Raw genomic sequence first — 20,194 nt, forward strand, 5'->3', positions numbered from 1 at the left:
TGGGAGTTTTTCTCTCTGGATATATTCTTTCAACATAGAGACGTGTCAAGTTCAGCGGTGGCAGCTGGGGAAGAAAACGGATTTAAGGGAAGTTATACCTCCATCAATATGTAATGTGAATATAGCATATATCCATATATATGCATGGTCATTTGTAGCTAAAGGGCCAGCAATGCAGTCATTAGATAAATTATTTAGCTAAGTTTGGAAGATGCATTTTTCTTATTGGATTAACATATAAGTTATTTAGTGTTCTTTAAAATTACGCATAAAAAAATCTCCAATAAAACATGAGTGAGTGTCCACTGTGAACAATCAGCTCAAATTCTCCCTCCTAAACTTACTCTGTTTCTCTCTTGTTGGAGATGATCTTGGGCTCAGTGTGTCTCTTCAGTTTTCTTTAAAAATGAGAATAATACTCGTCCTTGATTCATAGGGTTAAGTCATACAGGGGAGGTATAAGACACCTTCTATTAATATAAACCTTCTATTAATATAATTAAAGTCTTACATAAAGGCTAACCACATGGAAGGTGTTATTCTTTACTAGTGAAGCATTAGAGCCCTAAAATGAAGAGTCTTTGTCCTAGATTCCTGTTCCATAACTTATTCAGTGAGTATCATACAGATGACTTCATCTCTCTAAACTTCAGTTTTATCTGTAGGATGATAAAAACCAGTAACTTCCTCACAGGATTGTTGTATGAATTGAAGGAGATAGTATATGTAAATACTGTAGCCCAGTGCCTGAAAAACACTCAGCACTCACAGATGTTAGCTGTGGTTACTAACAGGGTCATTAGTCCTATTAACAAAGACAGTGGGAAATAGGATAAGAACACTTATTCATTTCAGTGAGGTTTAATTGGGATTGTTCTTATCAATTTTTCATTTTACTCTAGAAAAGTCTCACAAATATTTAAATCCCCCCTCCATCCTCTTCCTCCCCCCACCTCCAGCCCTCACAACCCTGGGCTTTATTTCTGTCCTTATCGTGTGTGAATATGGTTTTCTTTGCCACATTATGGGCTTAAATTCCAGAGTAGAAAGACCAGTAGGTGAGAAAAGATACTGTTTGTTCTTCTGTCAACCTGTGCTGCATTAAACCCCACCATCAGGGAAACTGGGCTTGTTGGATGCACCAGAGGACACTGTATTTGTTCTGTCTCCACCCCTGGCCCCAGCACATTTTTGGCCACTGAACCTGCAAGAGCCTGGACCCTTGACCCAGGTAGGATTCAATTCCCAGAAGGAAGAGGTGGCCTCCTGCCACTGACCTAGAATTGCAGCATTGTAATGTTCTACCATTTGATCTTCTGATTTTTCTCAACCACGTCGTGATCACTTCACTTCTGACACTCATTACCGCAGTGTGGTTTCATCTGTTTCATACCCCTGACCTAAATCTTCTTCAAAACAGACCATAGTGTCAGAACTCAGTTTTTAATTCAAGGTTGAAAGACTGATTTTATAGCTGGGTTGAAGCTAATTTGAACTCCTCTAGCTAGAAAAGAATCTGTAGATAACTGGAAAGATAGTTCTTTATTTTATTTTACTTTTGTTTAAGCACTCAATGTATGTGTTACAAAAGGTCTCTACATTCAGATATATAAAGAAACAGCTTGTTCATTTCTTATCAATGATCTGATCTTTGTCACATGCTACTGACTAGGTTAAAACAGTCCCTTTCAAGTATATATTCAGTTTTTCAGAATTATGCTTTCTTCTCATATTTCACCCTAAGATGGAGTGTGAGTATACAAAGGAGTTCACTGTCTCCATTGGCTTCAGAGAAAGGGCCATACCTCTGTGTGTCCTTGTGGTGCTCTCTGGATCTTTATTGAATTCTGCAGCAATGATGGCTCTTATCAGCCTGTCTATCATACCTCAGTTTGTTGGCATCCTCTGCTGAAGTTTGAGGATGGACGAGTCTCTTCTCTGATGGCTTGGATGGGACCTACCTTAACACTTGAAAATACAGTGGCTGCCAATAAGGTCTGGCTATGATTCCCTTTCCTCTCCAGCCAGTGTGATCTGCAGCTCTCAGATACAGGTGATGGCTCCATTTATCATCCCATCAATTAATTACTAGACATTCCTTCAGTTACCTTCCACAGCCCTCCTTAGGTCATATGAGAATTTCTGGATTCTTTCCATGCCACTAGAGCCAAGCTACAGAACTAAACTCAGGCCGTTTCTCTTCTTAACAGTACTAAGCCACTGACTTCACTCTGAAAGAGCTTCCCTAGGTCAGCTAGTCTCTTCCCCAAAGTGGCAAAGCCAAGGGGAGAAGCCCTCTTAAGCTACTGAAGATGGAGGAGTGGGATTTTTCTTTTCTCTTAATGAAAGTGAAAGTGAAGTCGCTTAGTTGTGTCTGACTCTTTGCAACCCCATGGACTGTAGCCTACCAGGCTCCTCTGTCCATGGGATTTTCCAGGCAAGAGTACTGGAGTGGGTTGCCATTTCCTTCTCCAGGGGATCTTCCCGACCCAGTGATCGAACCCAGGTCTCCCGCATTGTAGACAGACACTTTACCCTCTGAGCCACCAGAGAAGCCATGGATATGGACTATATTTCCCTCCTAAAGAAAGAAGGAAAGGAACCTCGAGTTTTGAATCTGTTAGCCCACTCTATCACTCATTATTTCTTCTTTTTGAAGTCATCTACTCTGTGTATTTCACTTCCCGTCATTTCCTGAAAAATTGAGCTCCTGTATCAGTTTATTCCTCCTGTACAAGTACTGTCATATTCATGGTGATGTTATTCATCCAATATTCTAACCTCTCTTGTCTTGGCCTTATATCCTCCACTGATACTGGCTCTATTCTACCACTCTTTTTTGTAGCTTGGATTTTGTTGTTGTTAACTACCTCCAGTCTAGCAGTTCAGTTTCTAGCTTCCTATTCTCTGACGACCACTTCCTGCTTTTCCAGCTGACTCCTTTTACTAGTCCAACTCAACAATCCTTTTAAACTCAGGGACCTCTAATTAACCTGTAACCTTTCCATATCCTTAACTCAGCAAATGCCCTCACCCCCTTATTTCCCTGGTGGCTCAGATGGTAAAGCGTCTGCCTGCAATGCGGGAGACCCGGGTTCGATCCTTGGGTCAGGAAGATCCCCTGAAGAAGGAAATGGCAACCCACTCCAGTACTCTTGCGTGGAAAATTCCATGGATGGAGGAGCCTGGTAAGCTACAGTCCATGGGGTCGCAAAGAGTCGGACATGACTGAGCGACTTCACTTTCACTTTCTAGCAAAATCACAACTATAGTCAGATCCAACTGTCTGCCTAATGTATATTCATACCTAAAAAGTCAAATGTGACTGGAAAAAAACTTACCATCATGCTCATTGGTCTCATTCTAAATCTATGACCAGTAATCTCAAGTGGGTCAACATTATGTAAGTTTAGGGTGTGCAGCATAATGATTACCTTAAGTATGTCATAAAATGATGATCACAATAAGTTTAGTGAACATTCTTCATCTCTATAGATACAAATGAAAGAAATAGGGGAAAAGGTTTTTTTATTTCTTGATATGAGAGTGCTTTGGATTTATTCTCTTAACAACTTTCATATATAATATTCGCCGTTGTTAATTATCTCTGTCATGCTGGTCCTTTGATCTCTAGGTCTTATTCATCTTATAACTGGAAGTTGATACATTACTGACTGCCTTCATTCAATTCTCCCCCTGTGTACTTAGGCACTCACTCCTGTCCAACTCTTTGCAACCCCATGACTGTACCCGCCAGGCTCCTCTGTCCATGAGGATCCAGGCGGGTTCATTTCGATATTTGGCAAAACTAATACAATATAGTAAAGTTTAAAAAAAAAAAAAATTAAAAAAAAAAAAAAAAGAATCCTGGAGTGGGTTGCCATGCCCTCTTCCAGGGGATCTTCCCAATCCAAGTATTGAACCCTGATCTCCCATACTGCAGGTGGATTCTTTACCATCTGAGCCACCAGACGTCTTCCCCTACCTTCCGTCCAATTCTCCCCCTGCCTTTGCCCCCTGCCTTCGTCCAGTGCTCCCCCGGCCCCCCACCCCACCTTCATCCACCCCCACTTTTGGTAACCACAAATCTAATCTCTCTTCAATAAGTCTGTTTTTGAAGTGTAATTAACCTACAACACTGTTGGTTCCAGTGTACAACATAGTGATTCAGTATGTATTTCTATGCATATCAAGCTGATTACCATGATGTCTCAGCAGCACACCAGGCTCCCCTGTCCATCACCAACTCCCGGAGCTTACTCAGACTCATGTCCATCGAGTTGGTGATGCCATCCAACCATCTCATCCTCTGTTGTCCCCTTCTCTTCATGCCTTCAATCTTTCCCAGAATCAAGGTCTTTTCCAATGAGTCAGTTCTTTGCATCTGGTGGCCAAAGTCTAGTTAGCATCTTAACTCCTTTGTATGAATGGACTATGTAAATTCCTAGCAAAGGAAAGATTCATACATAAGGTCCCATTCTTTATCCTCTTCAGAACTTCACTGTAACATCACCTATCTATCCTTACATCATCAGATTTCTCTCTTCATTGAACTTTTTCACGAACATATAGTGGTTTATTTTAATGAAACACACTGACCACTACTTCTTCCAGCTACTATCCCTGTTTCCTTTCATTTATATAAAAGCTTCTAAAAATATCTAGCTCTATGCATTGACTGCAATTCATTTTTTTTTCTCTGTTAGACTGAACCTATTCCAGTCAGATTTTACTTTATACACAAAACTATTTTAAGAGTGTTTGTGCAGGTCACCAATGATCTCCAAGTTGCTAAATCCAATGACAGTTTTCAGTCCTCACCTTTCTACAGGATTTGAAACAGTTTAGTACTCCTTCATCCTTGCAGTATTTCCTTGCTTTTCTTCCCTACATTATACCTTTTATTTGCCTCTTATCTCAATGGCTGTTCCATTTGTGTCTCTTTTGCTGTGTCTCTCAAGCTTCTCCAACCTCCTAGGCTGAGTCATTTGACCTTTTTTTCCATCTCTGTAGAGTCCCTTGGTGATAATATCCTACACAGTGGCTTTAAATGTCATCTATATGCTGACAGCTTTCAAATTTATATATCTTAGGTCAAGACCTTCTTCTTTTCTTCGTAATCATACATTCAAATGCTGGCTCATTATTTGGATATGTTATAGACAATTTGAAATTAACATTTATATCTTATCCTGAACTACTCCTCCTGTCATTCCCATCTCAAATCAGCATCCTCCTTTTATTTCTTTAAAGTAACTTAGACTCCTCTTTGACTCCTCTCTTTCCCTTGTAATGTGTGTCCACTCTGGCAATACATCAAGCAAGCTTATCCTTAAAATTACCTATGGAATTACCTATGGAATTCAGAAAACTTAAACCACTTCCACTGTCACCATTGTGGTCCAAGCCACATATCACCCATGGTTTTTTCCAGCAAGCTCCTAACTGGTTTCCCTGTTCATATCCTTGACTCAGCAATCCTATTTGTGGTGAAGCTACCAGATTAAGCTTATAAACCACATAGATCACTCTTCTGAATGGTGCTGGAGTGGTGAATATATGACTCTTATGTGTTTATTAAAATCCTTACAAAATATGTTTCACACTATGCAAATTTAAAAAAATCAGCAAAAATTAGTACAGATTTTTTACTTCTGTCTCAAATGTGAGCTGAAGTTCTTCTAATGGCCCCCAGGTTTACTGTTTTCAAACACACAAGATATTCTCTAGCTTCAGGATCTTTACACCATAGTCAAAGAATGTAGATCCTAATATTGTTAACTTTAAAGATTTATGTTTTTATGTTTAGTCTAATATGCGACCAGATTTTATATATGGTCAAGGGACATTTAAAAATGAATATTAATATTATTTCTTTGCAGGTATGTGCATAAATCTCTAAAACCAAATTTATTAGTTATATTTGTTACCAGTCATTATCTCCATAGAGTCATTTTACTTTTGACAGATCTATCAAATACTGAGAAAGGAGTATTAAAATATTGTGGAACAGTAAATGTTTATCTAACATGAGGACTGGAGCAAATCAGTTAATCCAAAATGCCTGTTATGCCAGGGGATAAACAAGAAAAACATAGAAGACGTATTATTTTGGTTTAAAACACAGATAGATATTTAGTTGCAAATCTTTTGATGAAGAGTCAAAGTCTTTCCTAGGGTACGGGCTCTGTATTGGAGTTCTATTTGTCTGGCTTAAACCACATCCACTTGAAAGGTCTGTCATTTTTAAATGCAGATTTTTTAAAGTGGAAAGAGATTTTAAAGACACTTTTTATAAGTGATTTGCATATAGAATAATATCTAGGTTTTTACAGTTAATGTCTGATCTCCCAATAACTTACCTTTGTGTCCCCACATATAATTTGAGAGGAATTTTTAGAGTCACATTGATAGAAGCTTTACAAACTCTTTAAGTTGTAATGAAGTATAAACCCTATTTTCACATTTAATATATGCTGTTTAATATACAATATCAGATCCAATGTCAATATCAAGTACAACAGACATAAGCATGTTTGGAAACAAATATGATCGACCCTTGGTAAGCATCCAACTCAATTTATGGGGGTAGAAAGGTATGAGCATGCAGAGAGGGCAATGCATTGGTGGTCAGTATTTAGACTGCTAAGGGTATGTCAGCATATTTTGCAGAAGAATATAAATTGTCAGTTAATTTATAGAGACAGTTAAGAGAGTTCTTACTGTATTACTATGTCAATTTCTCTTTCCAACTCTTTTTTGCTTTATGTTTTAGTCTTTATCTGATGCATAAAACTGATGACAGTTATAGCCTTTGAGCATTGTTCTTTTGTTCATAAAAGTAACATTCTTTGTTCCTTTGAAGCTTTTAGCTTGAACTTGTCTCTTAGTGCTATTGCAACCTTTTTTTTATTTCTTTGATGCTTCTTACCTTTTTGCTTTGTTTTCTTTTATGGCGGGAGTTCCTTTGATATTTTTCTCTTCTGTAATGTGGAAAGCCTCCAAATTGATAGAGATCGATATTAAGACTTGAAAAAACTTTTTGGATTCTGTATTACTCAAGATATCAACTTCAGTAACTGTTCAACTTCTTAAGATGAAGTGTTGGCAAACTTTCAGTTTCTTCAATCTCTTATTTAACTTGCTGTATGTTTTCCATAATCATCATGATTTTGCACACATACACGCATGTGTGGGTTTGTATATTTAATGCCCATCAGCAAATTCCTCATTTATGGGCTGTTTGTTTTTATTCATTTTTAGTTTATTGGTGTATATCTTCAAATAGCTGCCTTCCACACTCACCCACTGCAATGGCACATAAATGATGTACTTTTCACATCATGTTTTTATCTGAAAGTTTTTTCCTTTGCCTGTTTTCCAGAATGACAATTTATCAGACTATAGATCTCGTGAGTCAGAACCCTTCTACTTTGATACTTACAAATGTTGATAGAAGTTATATAACATTTAATGTGGTCAGTGAGAAAAAACTATGTGATCAAATTGCTTTCCTTTTTTTTTATAGATGAAAAATTTTTTCCCTTTAGATGCTTGCAGGCCTTTTTCTTTGCTCTTAAAATTGAATATTTTCACCAGGTTGAAATGAGGTGACAGTTCTCATTTAATAATTTCACCTAGAGCAGGGTAAATACTTTTTGGCTGTAGATTTGGTCAGATATAGGTTCTTTTAATACTCTTGTGGTTATTATTTCCATCCCATCTGTTCTGTTTTCTTCTGCAGGAAATCATATTCCTAAATGTTGGATTTCTTCTGTCTGTTCTCAATGTCTCTCATATTTTTCCCTTACCCCATATTCTGGGTGAATTTTAAAGCCTCTCATCCAAAGCAGTGATTGGATTTTTGACATGTTGATTCTACTTTTCTTTTCAATAGCTTCTAAGCTTATATAGCTTCTAATACCACTTAAAACTCCTTGGAGATTAAAAAAAATTTTTTTTGGCTTAACTCTCATATTCTTTTTTTGACTTAACCCTGTCATATTCCATTTTATGTGAGTTTATCTCTCATTGAGTCTATTTAATTTTCTTGGGAGAGCAAAGCAGTTTTTACTTAGTTTTCTTTTTTTTAATTTTATGTTGTTGAAGTATAGTTGGTTTACAATGTTGTATTAGTTTTTGCTATATGAGTTTATCTCTCATTGAGTCTATTTAATTTTCTTGGGAGAGCAAAGCAGTTTTTACTTAGTTTTCTTTTTTTTAATTTTATGTTGTTGAAGTATAGTTGGTTTACAATGTTGTATTAGTTTTTGCTATACACTAAAGTGACTCAGTTATAGAGAAAACCGACTCAGTTATACATATAGATACTTTTTCATATTCTTTTCCATTATAGTTTATTTTAGGGTATTGAATATAGTACCCTGTGCTATGCAGTAGGATCTTTTTGCTTATCCATTATATATATGCTTAAAAGCTTTCTTTTGCTTCCTGTAATGTAGCTTCAAAGGCATACCTTTACATCTTACTTTGCTTGTTATGCTTGCTTTCACTTTTTATGTTGTAGTTTTTCTTCATAAGTTTTTGTCTGACTGACATTCTCCTGGGTAAATTTTTAATTAGATCTGCTATTTGCTTCAGAATAGTAGAAGTGAGGTGGATTCTCCTTTTTTTTTTTTTTTTTTACCAAGGTCTTAAAAATTTAACATAATCACTGTAACTTTGTAGTATAGTCTGAAGTCAGGGAGCCTTATTCCTCCAGCTCTGTTTTTCTTTCTCAAGATTGCTTTGGCTATTTGTGGTCTTTTGTTTTTCCATACAAATTGTCAATTTCTTTAATTCTAATTCTGTGAAAAATGCCTTTGGTAATTTGATAGGGATGGCAATGAATCTGTAAACTGCTTTGAATAGTATAGTCATTTTCACAATATTGATTCTTCCAATCCAAGAACATGGTATATTTTTTCGTCTGTGTCATCTTTGATTTCTTTCATCATCATCTAATAGTTTTCAGAGTACAGGTCTTTTGCCTCCTTAGGTAGTTTTATTCCTAGGTATTTTATTCTTTTTGAAAGGAGCTTCCCAGGTGGCTCAGATGGTAAAGAATCTGCCTGCATTTCAGAAGACCTGGGTTTGATCCCTGGGTCAGGAAGTTGTCCTCTAGAGAAGGAAATGGCAACCTACTCCAGTATTTTGATGCCATAGTAAATGTGATTATTTCCTTGATCAATCTTGTGACTGTTTTCTTGATTTCTTTCTTAGTGTATAGGAATGCAAGAGATTTCTGTGTATTAATTTTGCATCTTGCAACTTTACAAAATTCATTGAGCTCTAATAGTTTTCTGGTAGCATCTTTTGTGTTTTCTATATATGGTATTGAAAGGTTGTTGCTGAACCATGAAAAACTCCGGGATTCTTAGCCTCTGGGGGAGAATTCAATCCGGGGCCAGAGACAAGGCTTAATCACTCAGAACTTTTGTGTAATAGAGTTTTATTAAAGTATAAAAGGGATAGAGAAAGCTTCTGACATAGACAACAGAAGAGGGCAGAAAGAGTACCCCATCACTAGTGTTAGCAATGGAATTATATACTTTTAAATTACTTATTACGGTGAATCAAAAGAATGTGTGGAGGTTGTAAAGAGCTCACTAGACCCATTCCCATAATTTACATTTTAAGATAACAGGATTAGCCAGAAGGTTTTTTTTTTTTTTTCCAGAGACTGTCCTCCAGCAGGATACATTATTGTTATATAATTCTAAGGAATGTAGAGAGAAAATAAACATTTGTTCTTTCTTCCTCCTTGAGAATTCCAGACCCCACTCTCCTTGGGGACCCCTGGACTTCTTATCAACCTGCCTAAGAATGGATTCTCTCAGTATCATGTCATATGCAAGTAATGGCAATTTTACTTTTCCAATTCAGATTTCTTTTATTTTTCTTCTGATTGTCATGACTAAGACTTTGAAAAATATATTGAATAATAGTGGTGAGGGTGGACATCCTTGTCTTGTTCCTGATCTTAAAGCAAGTGCTTTCAGCTTTTCACTATTGAGAATGAGGTTTGTTGTGTGTTTGTGATATATGGATTTTATTATGTTGAGGTGGGAATGTAAACTGGTGTAGATGTTATGGAGAACAACATGAGAGTTCCTTAAAAACTAATAATAAAGCTCTCATATGACCCAGGTACCACTCTCCTGGGCATATATCCAGAGAAAACCCAAATATTCATTGCAGCACTATTTACAATAGCCAGTACATGGAAGCGACCTAAATGTCCATCAACAGAGGAATGGGTAATGAAAATATGGTATCTATATACAGTGGACTGTTAGCCTATCATAACAAGAATGAATTAATGCCATTAGCAGCAACATGGATGGACCTGGAGATTGTCATACTGTGTGAAGTAATTCAGACAGAGAATGACAAATATCGTGATATTCCTGACCTGTGGAATCTAAAAAAAAATGTACAGAAGAACTTATATACAAAACAAATAGTTAAAGATGTAGAAAATAAACTTATGGTTGCATGGGTAGAGGTGGGGAGGGATAAATTGGGAGATTGAGACTGACACATAGACATTACTATATATAAAACACACAGTTAATAACTACTGTTTAGCATAGGGAGCTCATTCCTCTGTAATGATCTATAGGGGAAAAGAATCTTAAGAGAGTGGCTATGTATACGTATAACAGATTCACTTTGCTGTACACCTGAAACGAACACAACATTGTAAATCAACTATATTCCAATAAAAAATTCAAAGTAGCTAACATAACAGACATAATTAACTGAAATGCCAGATTTTATAGGTAAATGCCACACGTTTAGTTATTAACTAGCTGAGGAAGGGTGGGAATATCAGCATTTGTGGTAACTTTGTTTCTGTAAGTTTTAATCTCGGTATCTGTTGAAATGACTTCAACTAAAGGCCAGTGTTCCTTACTTGTTTTCTCTTTAATCTGTCCAAAATTGCAGAATTTGGCTCTGGGGTTTAGCTCTTAATAATCCTTCTACATGGTTTTTCAACTTGCTCAGATGAGGGCTGGTACATCCCTCATCCCTGTAGGGATGTGTCAGTCACTGTAAATTCTCCTTCGTGTCCTTAGAGTTCTGTGAGGAAGGGAACCATTGGTATGTCTCATGTCTTTGCCATGGCAGTGCAATTCCTCCAGCCTTTACTGCTTCAAATTAAAGCAGCCTGACAAAATTGCTTACTTCTTGCAGCATTACTCTGTGTTGGTTTGTTTTAAAAGAATTGTGCATCAGCCTATACTTTCTTTTATTCAGTTTGGATTATATCTTATAGGTATTCCTATGTTAGGGTTGGTTACCATCCCTTGTTATTAATGTTCTTGTATCTCTTTGGTACAAGATACAGCTTTGGTACAACCACAGCTGGTTTCTGGTTTGGGGAACTGGAATAGACTCATGGGTTTCTAATGCATTATCTTTCCCAGAAGACACCCTCAGTAGGAATTTTGTTGCTCTCTATGCATCATTTTTATTCACCATCCTCCTTCACCCATTTCAGAAACTAATTAGTCTAAATTCAATTTTCTCATTAACACCCAACTCCTCTAGATTTCTTGCAGAGAGTCACGTGAAGCTGGTGACATTCTTACCTAGTTTTGAACGTAATCATGATTGCCAAATCCACTGAATAACCACTACTGAGGGAAATTGTTTTACAATGAAAGCATGAAGCACAGTGCTTTCACATGGGACTTTCTCAATAAATGTGAGTTCCAGTCCCTTCCCTTCCCAGGTCCTTTCATTATCTAGTTTCTCCCTGGTTCTCTACATCCTGAAAATAATTTGCTGAATAATTCTCCCTAAACATAGCTCTCTTGGTACAAAACCACTAACAAACTATGTAGTCAATCATTTCTGCTGCTTCATCCTTTACTTGTTTGCTTTGTACATTTCTAGATGATATAGCCAGACCAGTTGTAAGAATGCAATAGATACTCAGGGATAGAATTCATTAATAAGTAAGAATGATCTTTGCCTTTTTGATTATTATTCTGTATCACTATTTAATCCTCTATGGCATTTGTCTTTCTTCCACTCTTCATCATGTCTTGGGAGGGAGCAGTTGAGAATACCTAAGAATCAGTGAAACTATGTTTTTGAGAAGAAAATCCCATGGAATATGAAAAGTAATATTTGCCTGACATGTTGGGGTTCCATCTGAGCTTTGTTTGAGTCTGAGTAAAATATTTTCTGCCATTTTTGAATTGTGTGGAAAGAAAAATATATTTCTTTAAAAAGTGTACTGAGTCTTAAAAATATTATGCAGAAGGCAGTTAACATATTTCATATTTCAAAATTGCTTTAGAAAAGAAAATTAATCTGGAATTAAAGGGAATTGTTGCATTATCTTTTAAAAGATTAAGTAATGATGTCTATATTAGCAAATATCTTAACACAATCTCCATGCCCTTGTTAATGTTGAAACTGTTGAAAGAATTCCTACATCTCAACTTAAAACAAATTAAATAATCAGAAAAGGGATCTTGTTTTGCTGGTGAGAAATGTATGTGCTCTGAAGTATTATTCTTCCTTTCAAAAGTTATTCTTTATCAGTTGAAGGATTATTTTTACAATGATTTCTTTGTGATCTAAGCTAAACTCTTACTGCAATTTAAAACTTTTTCCTACACTATTGTACTTCCGTGAAATTGGAAAGTCATTTGACTCAAGTAGTTGCTGTCTTCCCAATCAACGGGTGCATTTAAAGGAATGTGAGAAGAATACCTCACAGAGTGCCTTGCCCTAGGACTTCTATTCTTCTCTTCTGGTTACAACTGCAAATTATTTTTTCTTCCTTCCTCTACTCTCTCTTATTTTAGGATATTCTTTCTTATGCAGTTTAATATAGATAACCACATAAATCACAGAGAAGAGTTCAAATTAACTGCAGAAAAATTTTTGTTGGCATATGTACTTCATAAAGTCATTACTGCCTATTGATCATGATTTTTATTTATTTTGAGGTGTGCCTTTAACTTTTTTCCAAAAAAAGCATCTGTATAGACATGCCAGTAAATTCTACATATTAATATTCTGTATTTTCAAAAAACACAAGGAATACAGAATTCAAATATTTGAAGCAAAACAGCTGAAGTTTTCAATAATGGGTACTATTGCCTCTGATTTTGGAAATTTCAAGCAAAAGATTTTGTACTAACAGGGTCTGGTGGTAATAGAAGCAAATCTAATTTTTTATTCATTGTAGTTAAATGATCATAGTGAAATTTAAGAATTGAAGTCTTTGGGTTTTGTGTAAAATACATTTGAAAGTGGAATCAATGTGTTCAGAAAATATTTGTATTTATATATTCTGTTGTATTTTTAAAAGTATTATTGTAACAACAGGATAACTTAAAATAGCTTGTATGTTTGAATATCGGTTGAAATCCTTTTAATGAATGAAATCTTTTACTCATGTCATGCAGTTTCTTCCTGCTCAGCATCTTTTTCTATTCTTGTAAATAGCACCTATGGTGGGAGAAAATTCCTTAAGATTCAGGTTGAGGTCATTGACTCTCAGTAACCACAGCTGGTATATATGCCTTAGGTCTGGGTAACCAGAGCATTGTACTCTGTCCTCCTTACCAGCTATGGCAATTCAATTAGAGGTTGTAACGTGGTCCAAGCATGAGCTCTTCTGAGGACTTTTTGGAATTATAGATGAAGGAGGACACTTCTTGCCTGAGATTGCTAGTATAAAAAAAACAGTGATTATGGAATTTGGGGGCCATTCTTAAACCACCCATTGGAAAAGAGTGTGGTTGTTCCAGTGGCTTTGTGTGAAACTTGGATCAAGTCCACCAAAAATCCATGGACTTAATGGTAATATATAACAAGATCTTTTCTACTACTATTTTAAATTTCTTGAATTAGTTGTTTGTTTCTTTCACTTCTGTTAATAAAGTCCTGAGAAATGCAAAAAATGGTCAGCATTGCATAGCAGTTAAAGAGTTCAGACTCTGGAGCAGTTGGTCTTAGTATGAATTCTAGCTCTGCACTCTAAGTCTGGCATGCTGTATTCCGTGTGGTGCAAAGAGTTGGACACAACTTAGTGACTAAACAACAACTCAGAGCTGTGTGACCTTGACCAAGTCACTTAACCTCTCTTCCTTTGTTTCCTTACCTATAAAATAGACCTAGTCATAGTATCAACCTCAGAGGATTCTTATGATTTTGATAGTTTCTATTTATTAAGTGCTTACAAGAACTTCTGGCACATATGTACTGTATGCTGCTAAGTCACTTCAGTCGTGTCTGACTCTGTTCGACCCCATAGATGGCAGCCCACCAGGCTTCCCCGTCCCTGGGATTCTCCAGGCAAGAACACTGGAGTGGGTTGCCATTTCCTTCTCCAATGCATGAAAGTGAAAAGTGAAAGTGAAGTCGCTCAGTCGTGTCCAACCCTCAGCGACCCCATGGACTGCGGCCCACCAGGCTCCCCTGTCCATGGGATTTTCCAGGCAAGAGTACTGGAGTGGGGTGCCATTGCCTTCTCTGGTGTACTGTATAATAATTGTTAAATAAATATGAACAGTAATTGAGTAAGTAGATTCTTCATATTATAGAAAACGAGTTGACATTAAACGCTTTGATTTTGTGATCCCTTTGAAAAGGGCAGAGAAGATGCACAGAATGCTGCTTTTTTTTTTTTTTTTTCTTTCTGTTGTTGTTGGTAGCCAGATTACTCTTTACCATGATAAGTTTAGGCTTTGTTGTTGTTTAGTTGCTAAGTCATGTCTGACTCTTTGCAACCCCATGGACTGCAGCACACCAGGCTTCCCTGTCCTTCACTATCTCCCGGAGTTTGCTCAAACTCATGTCAGTTGAGTTGGTAATGCCGTTCAACCATATAGTTCTCTGTCACCCCCTTCACCTCCTGCTCTCAATCTTTCCTAGCATCGGGATCTTTTCCAATGAGTTGGCTCTTCAAATCAGATGGCCAAAGTGTTGGAGCTTCAGTATCAGTCTTTCCAATGAATATTCTGGGTTGATTTCTTTTAGGATTGACTGGTTTGATCACCTTGCTGTCCAAGGGACTTTGAAGAGTCTTCTCCAGCACCACAATTCGAAAGCATCAATTCTTTGGCACTCAGCCTTCTTTATGGTCCAACTCTCACATCCATACACAGCTACTGGAAAAAAACATAGCTTTGATTAGATGGACCTATGTTGGCAGAGTGATGTCTCTGCTTTTGAACACACTGTTTAGTTTTGTCATAGCTTTCCTTCCAAGGAGCAAGTGTCTTTTAATTTTATGGCTGCAGGCACCATCTGCAGTGATTTTGGAGCCCAAGAAAATAAAATCTGTCACTGCTTCCATTTTCCCCCCTTTTATTTGCCATGAAGTGATGGGACCAGATACTATGATCTTAGTTTTTTAAATTTAGGCTCAGCTCAGTGATTCTTTTGAATCATTAAATATTTCATTTTTAAAGTATCATTTGTATATTACTTTAGTGGACCATTTGGGTGTAAGACTTTGGGCACCAGCTAAAAAGACTGTTTCACTTCATGAACATTAGTTTTCTCAATCCTTTCAATTCAAGCAAATTTCTTATAGCTCTAGAATCAGGCAGAGATACGCTTAAAAATTAAAAGTCAGGTCCTCGACACATACCACATGTTAGTACAAATAGTCTCTGCCTCTCTTTTTGGTCCACTGTGGTCCATTTGATCCACCGTTCTGTAAAGAATTCATGCAAACATTTTGAAGAGAAGCATATTGTGGCAAAGACACTTTGAATGGCAAAATCCCTCTTTCAGTGTTTGAACTTTCTCAAGTTACACCTGTGTGTTCTTTGTATCTACATATCCTTTGATTTAGCAATTTTAATAAATATGAAAAATGTGACTGTAAATATATATATTTTGAAACTGAGAGAACACAATTCAGTTCATTTTTTAGTCTGCTGTTCTTTTTTCATGGCTTCTGTTGAAGTTATTAAATTTTAGTTAATATAGCTTGTGGAGTCACATTCTATACTTTAAAAAATATTAATCATTTTATGTCCACAGGTAGGAAGCAATGTAGCTTTGCAGGTTATTAATCATTGCATTTCATGTCATGAATAATACATTTGTGCTCTTTACTGTTCTTTATCAGATAATATATGTATGCAGCATGTTTGCCCTTTGCATGCATATTGTGGCTTTTATGATGTATTATGTATACGTAGTTAGTTCTATTTATTCTTTTAGAGCTTATGATAGAGATGATGCTACAGTGAAATGAAAAACTGGTAATCATGCTCAGGGATATTGGAGTCTTTATTAAAAGACAAGTCTGTTCCTAGTCTTAACTTCTGCTGGGCTAGAGGTACAATTAAAAATAAAGATTGATATACCATACATCTAAAGATTTGAAAGTTACAGATGAAGCAAACAGAATTATAAAAAAATATGTGCTATCTTCCTACTTTGAATATGCCTTCACAATAAATTGTAAGATCAGTTAGAACTTGAAATTCTTACAATACTTGGAGCTTCTCAGGGAGAGCTAGACATGTGGCCCATGGGTGCTTACTCATCCACCAAGTTCTCTCCCTTGCATCACAAGGTGCCGGGTGCCTTGTCCAGACCCTGAAGGCAAGCTTCATCTATAGCTGCTTTCTTGCACATCTTCTGGCCACTTTCTGGCTTTGCAATGGTGGCTTTGCTTACCTTCTGGAGGATGTAGCAGGTAAGAGACCTGTTCAAGTCCTGGAAACATGCTAAGATTGTTTCAGTAGCTGTTTCCAGCTACTGGCCCCAGAGTCTTGCCCAGTAGGGCCCTTATCTGTGTGGAGGGATGAAGGGGTATTAGGGCAAATTGCAAATGCAGTGGCTCAGGCTGTCTTGTCTAAGTGGTACTTCTGAGAGTCCAACCTAGAAACTTAGTCTTCATTTATTTGATGGTTGCATTATTATGAAGGCTAAATTCCTGCAATCCAAACAGAAAAGAGAGCTTTGTTCCTTTACTCACATAAAGATATTTTATAACTAGTAAAAGTGGGTTACCGAAGAAAATGAGTGGTGCTAATACATATAATAAATCATGATATTTAAGGGAACTTTCATCATGACAATAAATACGTCTATGTTTTTTGTGCAGTGTGGGTTTAAAATTGAAATAGCAAAGTTCAGAGTGATTTTCTGTTCCATGTAAGTCATTTAACATTTGTAATCCTCACAATGTGCAAGTTTGTATACATAAGCATATATATTTTTTTCACTTAGAAAATTTTTTCTAGAGGTTTACATACTAATCTGCTGAGAAAGTTCCTTTTGATATGTAATACAAAAGTCAATTCCATTGATGTGAATAAGTAACCAAAATAATTCAGTAACTACATTTAATAAGGTACTTGATTCACTTGTCTTCAAACCTAAACATGTAATTAACTAAAAATAATAAACCAATTTTTAATAGAAATAATTTTGCAGTAGAAAGAATAACAATACCCCTTCTCAGATTACACCATGGGAAGAAACCACATCCTTTTTTAACTTTGCTAGAATAGTCTATCATCATTGTTGCCCAATTAGTCTAAGAGAAATATTTGCCCAGATCAACTATAAAGATTATCGTATTCCTTCTCAAACTGAAAATTTTATTTCAGGTAGATACTCAGAGTGAAGGAAGACTAAATCCTTGATTATTTTATGAAACAATGTTTAATATGCTTACATGAAAGCATCAGATCAGATCAGTTGTGTCCGACTCTTTGCGACTCCATGAATCGCAGCACGCCAGCCCTCCCTGTCCATCACCAACTCCCGGAGTTCACTCAGACTCACGTCTATTGAGTCAGTGATGCCAGCCAGCCATCTCATCCTCTGTTGTCCCCTTCTCCTCCTGCCCCCAATCCCTCCCAGCATCAGTCTTTTCCAATGAGTCAACTCTTTGCATGAGGTGGCCAAAGTACTGGAGTTTCAGCTTCAGCATCATTCCTTCCAAAGAAATCCCAGGGCTGATCTCCTTCAGAATGGACTGGTTGGATATCCTTGCAGTCCAAGGGACTCTCAAGAGTCTTCTCTTGTTAAATTACAAAGAAGCTTCTTGCTTTATGCTTTACAAATGATAGAGAAAAAATGTCAACTTTCTATCAGATCAGTCAAAGACTCTTCATATAGCTGTGCTTAGTAAGAAGGTAGAGAGGCAAGTTCCTCAAGCAAAGGCAGGTTGTGGTTTCACCCATGCAAGATACATAGGCAAATGTAAGAAGTGAGATCCTAAGGCACAGAACCCTTCACAAAAATTATTTTGGTGAGATGCTGGCTCATTATTCCTGTGTCAGTTTTGCTGTCTTTCGGTGCCTACCAACTTCAAGTCATAGAAGCATCTGCTCTTGGTATGCAAAAATTGCTTCCAAAAAGGGCACCATGTGGTACTGCAGTCTTGATTTTAAAAGAACCACTTGTATCATTTGTGAAAATATTCCAGAAATCCTGTTAAAGCAATAACTTGGCCCCAGTGAAGTCCTGGCCTCATCTCTGTAGTCAAAGAATCACATGGGGGAATTTCTTACTAATAATATACACTAATCGGTGCTTCAGTCCACATGTGTGTAGGAAGAGAGAAATTTTATTATATTTGGAAGGTAAAATCCCCACTGACGAGAAACCCTCAAAGGATATACGCAGCTGCCATTAAGTGCGTTGACAGTGCAGTGACATTTATGTGCACACATTTCCATCACGGAAAGTAAAATAAATTACATGAAGTAATTTCAGTTACTCTATCAAACACATATGCAGGATTTCATGACATTTAAATAATTACACATGGGCTATAGTAAGGAACATGGGTCTGAAATGAGATTCAGCATGAAGGGAGTAGCACAATTTTTTCTCTAAAGAGTTTTTGTATTGAGAATGAAGATAAATGTTTGGTCTTTGGGAATCTGGTTAGGTGCCATTACTTTTCAGCAATAGGCCAGAAATCACGGATTATGAGTCTTTTCATAGGGCCTACCATAATTTGAGCATTAGCAGATCAAATGACAGTCACTCTGAGTGCAAGTTCTTATTAAGGAATTTTTCATCTTCCATTAAAATGATTTAAGAAATAACTATGGAAACTATGCATCAAGAGTTTTGATTTACAGGACCGGAATTGGACAAAGTTTTGGGGTGGTTGTGGTGGGATGAATCTAAGAGTCAACCTTGAGTTTTTCTCTGTTGAATCTAAGTTGCGGTAGATGCAGAAGGTATTTTGGAGGGGGTTAAGTCGGTTGGAGAGTAGTTTGGAGAGAAATGGTAATAGTGGTGACGTAGCATCATTGAGCAACTTTGACTTTTTTGAGCCTCAGCAGAGAGATGCTGTATTATTTCTCTTAACTCCAGGAGCTGGAATCAGAGTCCAACTCCAGGCCTCACACTACCGCCTGCATCTGAAAGACCACTTGGTTGACGACTTTCACTCTTTTCTCATTGATTATTTCCTCAGGATGTTCTTTTATCTAGATTTCAATTTTTATAACAGCCTCTGAAAGAGACCCCTGTAGACATTAACAGAGCTCTTAACTTCAAACAAGTGCTTTTAGAATATCAGAAAGAAAAAAATGAAGTAGTGATATTGTACAGAGGAGTAGTATGTCAATAAAGAGCCAATTACAAGAAGTAATAGTTTGCAAAGTGGTTTCAAAGGCAACTTTAGGAGAAGACTTGGATAATTTATTCATGAAAGGTTGCGTTATGGGCTTTGGATTAAAAAAAGGTCAAATTCGTGATTAGTCTTCATCATGATTGCATGGACTTGGTGCTATTTGATACTTTTCTTTTTTTGCTCTTTCAGGCATAGTAATAAGGAAGGTTGTTCTATAAGTATTAAAAAATTCACCAAAAGGTTTTTTAGTTTGAACGTAAAAAGTTGTGACAGACCTTCAGTCTCAAATTAACAACCAAATTACAAACCAGTTAAACTATAAACATCATAGTTAAAAAATATCCTGTCATAAAGCTGAGCACATAAAGAAATGCAAACAAATAAAACATCAGAGTGTAAGGATCCCTTTATAGGATAAGAGAGTATTACCACTGCTCTTATCACTGGAAAAAATGTCTACTAAATAAAGGAGAGGGGAAAACTCGGCTGAACTGCTAACATGTTTAATAGGCATGGATGGCCTCTTGTAATAGATTAGAACTACAAGGGATCCCCACTGTAGAGCATGTCTCCACTCACCACCAATTGGGAAATAACACT

Source organism: Bos indicus x Bos taurus, chromosome 4 (assembly GCF_003369695.1).
Source record: "Bos indicus x Bos taurus breed Angus x Brahman F1 hybrid chromosome 4, Bos_hybrid_MaternalHap_v2.0, whole genome shotgun sequence".
Lineage (NCBI taxonomy): Eukaryota > Metazoa > Chordata > Mammalia > Artiodactyla > Bovidae > Bos > Bos indicus x Bos taurus.